This window comes from Passer montanus, unplaced genomic scaffold, assembly GCF_014805655.1.
Source record: "Passer montanus isolate IOZ18808 unplaced genomic scaffold, ASM1480565v1 scaffold9, whole genome shotgun sequence".
Taxonomy (NCBI): domain Eukaryota; kingdom Metazoa; phylum Chordata; class Aves; order Passeriformes; family Passeridae; genus Passer; species Passer montanus.
Window position 1 is genome coordinate 13,100,863 of NW_024374367.1, and position 5,836 is coordinate 13,106,698.

Genomic DNA, 5,836 nt, shown 5'->3' on the forward strand with positions numbered 1-5,836 from the left:
CTGGCAGTGGCCCTTTCTATACCTGTAAGTAGTAAAAAATATATTGCTCCCTCTGAAAGTGAAGAGCTAAAAATAAAACAGAACTTAGTTTCATCAACATGAAGGCAAACTAGAAAACCATTAGAATAAACTGAAATAAGAGAACTCAAAAGGCCTGGATGGAGAGCAGGAAATGCTTCAAACGGGACATGCAGCAGTTGCTGGTGAAATTCTGTGTCCGTGGCTGTTGTGGTTGGTTCCAATAGGCTGGTACAGGGATGCTTTGTGGGGCACATGGAATGGTGAGGCAGGTCCTTGGCACATTTCTGGATGCTGGGCTCACAGCACATGGTCCTCTGTTATGTGTGTGATGCAGAACCAGTTACTCCAGTAATTCTTGGTTTTCCTGCCTGTTGAGATGCTGAAGGCAAGGCCAACCTCTGATTTAGGTGTGTGGCTGTACTCTAAACTTGGCTGTTTGTCCTTTTGATTCAATGTGTGAGTGCTTGCCTGCTGCATGTCAATATAATAATTAATAGATTAATGTATTAGTAATACAGTCATTATATACTGTATAATAGTATAATAATATATAGGTATATTATTGTAGAATGATATAACATATAATGCAAATATACAGATAATATATTAATATAAAGATAGTGATAAAAATAGTGATATTAATATAAAAATAGTGTATCAGTATATTCAGAGTTTATCAAGTCCTAGAGAAAATGAAAAATTACTTATAGGCTGAAACCTCCCCAAAGCCTGTACTAACTAATAATAACCTACTAATAATTATCTACTGATTTACACTAATACTGGCCATGAGAGGTGGACCAAAAGCCCTGGTCCATGAGATTGAGGTTAAGCCAATAACATTCCAAAACAAAAAATTGTCTCAGTTTTAAGTACTTTTCAAAATGGTCACCATTACTGTGAGAAACTCCGTTCCAGTTTATATAAAACATAGTGGAATAATAACATCTCATTTGATTATACAAAGTAGTTTTTTCCTTAGTGTTTTAGTTCTCAAAATTCCCAGAATACACCACATGGAAACTGTTCACTTGAGAAATTAAGTACCGTATGTGATAAGACAGTCATGTGAAATTTTTAAGCTGTCATTAAAAATGATTATAATTAGGACAAACTATATGAAAATGCTTTAAAATTGAGACCCTGGTGAATTAAAAATTAAGGGGTATATTATGTATTATCATGTTGAAGGGCAGGGATTTACGCATGTAACTCCCATTAACACTAATGTGAGTTGCATTCCCAAATCCCCACGCCTGGCGATGAGCATCCGCCCCCGCGTTTGTTGTCACTGAACAACCTCAGCTTTTGCTGTGCTCCAACACAATTCCTCTGCCTGCTGAGAACAAGTGGAATGGCAAACCAGGAGTTTAAACTGTTTTCCCTCACAAATCTAGGCCCCCAGATAGAGCCAAATGTAATCCATCTAAACAGTAGCCGCGCTCCCTTGAGTAATATTTACTTACAAAAAGTAACTGTCACGGAGTCTCCTCTTCCCTACAACTCTTCCTGTGCTTTCCCCCACACTTAATAACTGAGGGTTGGGCTGCATTAATTTTATTATGTCTCCTCAAAATGCAGGAAGCCAGTTGCTGGGGGTGGGCTTGCAAAAGCACTTCAATCAAGAGCCTGCAAAAGGAGCTGTATCCACGGCAGTGTGGAGCTCCCACGTGAGGAGTGAGCATGTTCTCTAAGGACAGTGCACACAAGTGAAACATCTCTCTTATTTGGCCATAGGGCTGTCCACAGCACTGAACAGGTGTGTATCCAATGGCTGTGCTGGGCTTTGGGTCACATTCAGGTGAAGAGTGAGCTGCTATGACTTGTGCTGGAAGTGTTGTCAGTTAATTTAACTCTCAGGTGTTTTCCTCATACCCCAGAATCAGCAATTATGTGAGTTTGCATCTTGACTTTCTTTGGAGAAATTGTAGTCCTTATTCTTAATAGAGAAGCTTTCATTATTGTACCTTAAAAGTTAATTTTTCTTTTTTTTTTTTTTTTTTTTTATATAGAAGTACATAATTTTCATGTGAGTGGCTGTGGAGTCCATCTTGTTGTTCTCATCGTTTCATCTGCTCTTTTTACAACCCTGGATTTGGGAATGCTGACACTACTAAGGTAAGACAGTTCATCTGTTGCTTGGGCTTTGCTCAGAGTTTACTAATGGCACTCACCAGAAATGTCCTGTCCCACTGATTTTACAAAGGCACCCATATTACTTCTCCTTAAAACACATTAAGAAAATGGTCATATTGCCACACTATAGCTCTCAGTGAAGAAAATCCCACAGAACCACAGCTCATACCTCATACCATTCTATGGCATTGCAAAATTGTCATTATAATAACACGTTACATTCTTAACAACATCTTTTCCCTGGGGCAAAATATATAAATCCAAATAAAATAGATATATGTAGAGGCAATACTTCTCCTATTTTATTAATTAGCACCTGAGAAAAACATGTTTCCAAGCTAGAAAAAAGTACTGATGAATTTTCAAGGGAAGTAATGAATTCCAGGTTTGTTTCTTTATTGGTACCTGTGGATTCTGTTGTATTGCTTGTTAACAGATGCAAGTGGGCAATATAACTATTACATCAGTCAATATTATAGAAACCCAGGCAGTTTCTAAGCAACAGCCCAGCACTGATTCTTCCCAGCTATTTTCTAGGATTCCCTCAGACACAGTAAGTGAAGAGGAGTTGGACAATATAGTCTAATTATGAGAAAGGAATAAAGCATGAAACTGGTGATTTTCAAAATCATATTTTTCCAGATTTCTTACCAAAGCAAAAGAACTAAAATTGAAAACTGTCAAAAACATTTCAGCTCAAGAGCTGCATAAACTTTTCTATTGTTCAGGCAGCTAAAGAGACACAGTTATTTTGCTTCATACCTTGCCCACAAAAATAATGAAAATAAAGATCATAATAATAGAGCCTCTTCAGCTTATTGGACTGAAACTGGATTTTGTGTTGTTTCCGTTTGCAGATTCACACAGCAGTTCAGCCTGAAAGTAAAACAAATTTTTATCTTTTTTTGTATTAATTCTATGGTCAGTCAGATCTGGCTCCTGGTGGAAAAAATCATAATAAATCATAGTGTTTAAGCCACATACACTATGTGTGTGTGAGCACACATAATTTTGTGTGTACACAGAGAGAAAGGTGCATTTCAAAGCAATGTCACCCTCAGATGTCACTGGCTGATAAAGTTTCTTAGCCTACATATTGCATATTGCAAAGATGACATCTGCTTTATATATAACTGGGGATTCAGTGAGGCAGCAGAGCTGGGATCGTTTTCATTGCCCATAACTTTTCAACCAGGATCCTCTCAGAATTTGGAGAACACTATTTCCACACTTTGCTTCAGTCCAATATGGCACCCAGTGTCAGCTTCAGGTTTTGAACCAGACTTCTAAGAAGGACAGTGCTCTTTCATCTCTCTATGAATAATGCCCTTTCAGAAAACAGTTTATATTTAGAATAAATAAGAACAGACGTACGTGCACACCCACACTTGTGGACCCAAATATGCTTCCAGGAGCACAACCATGAAAAAGCAAGAAGAAAATATTGTAAACCAGATGTTCTCTGGGTTTGAATGCTCCATTGGTTTCCATACACCATGCAAGGTTCTGGTCTGCTAAGGGAGTAGAAGCAAGTTCAATATAGGAGCTTGGAGTGCCAACAGTTTTGCCTTGCTTGGGAAGGTGGAAAGCAGCGGCTGTCTTCACTCAAGTCTGATTTTTGGAAAAACCAAAAAAAAAAACCCAACAACCTGATGACATTTCCAAAACAAAATTCTCTGTTGTGATATTTGAGTTGTGGGCCAGAATACTTACCCTTTTGGCCAAAAAAACTCCCAAGTTCATTCACAAGAGCTGTGGTTGCAAACTCTTCTTCATTGTCTTGTTGTCTGGGCTTGTCCCCTCTCCTTGTTGTGTCACAGTGGCACACTGAGAGTGTGCATGATGGAGACACCAAACTCCTGGGTGCTGTGGGGTGCGTGGCTGCAGGGATGGGAGGCACCCCAGACAGCCAAGCTCTGGCTCCCACCAAGGAGCTGATGCAGTGCTCGGGATTCAATGGCTTTTCTCTCTTTCCCCCACCAAGATGTTCCTATTCTTGGGTGTTAGATATTTTTCAAATAAACATTAAAAGATGGTTTGAGAAACAGACACTTTCTGCTGCCTCAAAGGGGAAGGGAAATATGCATCTCAATGAAAACCCAGTTTTCTATTAAAAACTGGTTTTGGTGAAATGAAGTCACCCAACCATACAGCTCAGTCCACATAATTTCCGTGTGTTTCCATCCATTCCTCTTTCCCCTCCCAGTCTCCAAACCATTCTCTGCCTGCCTGATACATGTTGACATGAGAATTAAATCGCTAAGAAGTATGAATGCTTTTGCTTTAACAGAAAGCCAGGTTACTATTCCTAGCATGGAAAGTTAAATGAAATCATGCTGTGAGTGAATTCCTATTGATTTCTTCAGGATTGATCAGAAACATTTGTCAAATTTTGTTTTCTTTCTGTCCTACATCTTCTTTAGACACATAGTTAAACATACTAAGGAACGTTTACATTTTAAAAATGTGTTCTAAGGTCTTTATATAAACATACATGTAATAAAAGTGGCTGGTGATTTATATTTTCTATATACATTCAGATACTTTATTTTCAAAGCCAAGGTTTTAAAAAATAGGTGTCTAAATTCAGACACCTAAGTCTATCTTTATAGTCTTTGGTTGCCTGATTTTCAAACATGTTAATACTCAGAAACACTTTTTTTTGCTGTTGAGTTGTCTCTTTTGGACAAAATTTACATTGGGCTGGTTGTCATCTCTTAGAATTTAAAAGTGAAAATTAAAGATTATAAGTTTTCAAAGGATTTAAAGGCATAAAGAAAAAAAAACCCTAAAACTATACATCTTTTTGAATATTTAATTGGAGAAAATGATGTACATTGGTCCTTGGCACATGAGTACAACCCAGCAGATTCATCCTTGCTCACTGATTTTGACCTAAACCCCTTTTTTGCAGCATTTGTCTTTTCTTCTTTAGGTTCACACCAAGGCCTCCTGTTTGAAAAATGTATGTGTGCTCCTGAACCTAATGTATATGCATATTCAGTGTGACTGCATATGGAAATGGAGCATCCATGCCAAGAGTTTTCCAGCCAAGAGGCTTTTTGCATGTGTGAGTCTGGAGGGTTGTGTGCTTTTGGGGTAATTGTGCGTGTAAATCCAGCGGGCAGTCACACGCTCAGCTATAACCTGTACAGCTGCATTACTACCTTTTTTAAAACATCTAGCAAAAGCTGGTGAGAAAAATGATACCTTTTCAGACACCTGGTCCTTGAAATAATAATAGAAAACCCCTAAAAACTGATTATGGATCGTGAAATGATGTGGTTCAGCTTTCAAAACCTGCCCCTGTGTCCCCCTCGTAAACAGGTCACTCTTACATTTAGGCAGTATTAGATTTGCAGGTTTAATTACAAGCAAATTATTTTTTTAAGTGGTAAAAATAAATTGATGCTGTTCTAAAATCTGAAGGGAAAAATTTAAAATTTTAAAAAATAGGAAGAAATAAATAAGCACATAACAAGAAAAAGTGGAGCAGCTGTGTAAATAATACAATGTTAAAGAATAAAAGGAAACTGCCAAATCCACTTGGGATGAGGAAGGAGCCTAAAATCCCTTTATGCTCTAATGAGGTCTAGCTCATTGGTTGTGCCTTTTTTTTTTTTTCTGCCAGCTCCAGGTCTGCCTTAGAAAGGCACCGGAAGAAAGGAAGGAAAATGAG

At 38.1% G+C, this 5,836-nt stretch overlaps 1 long non-coding RNA gene across 1 annotated transcript; it reads left to right on the plus strand.

Annotated features, from left to right (window-relative positions):
* Positions 1–1,537: 1,537 nt before the first annotated feature.
* Positions 1,538–5,567, plus strand: LOC120495653. The gene is made up of 3 exons (XR_005626106.1): positions 1,538–1,780; positions 2,034–2,139; positions 5,093–5,567. It is a non-coding gene; the product is annotated as an uncharacterized LOC120495653 (long non-coding RNA).
* The last annotated feature ends 269 nt before the right edge of the window (positions 5,568–5,836 follow it).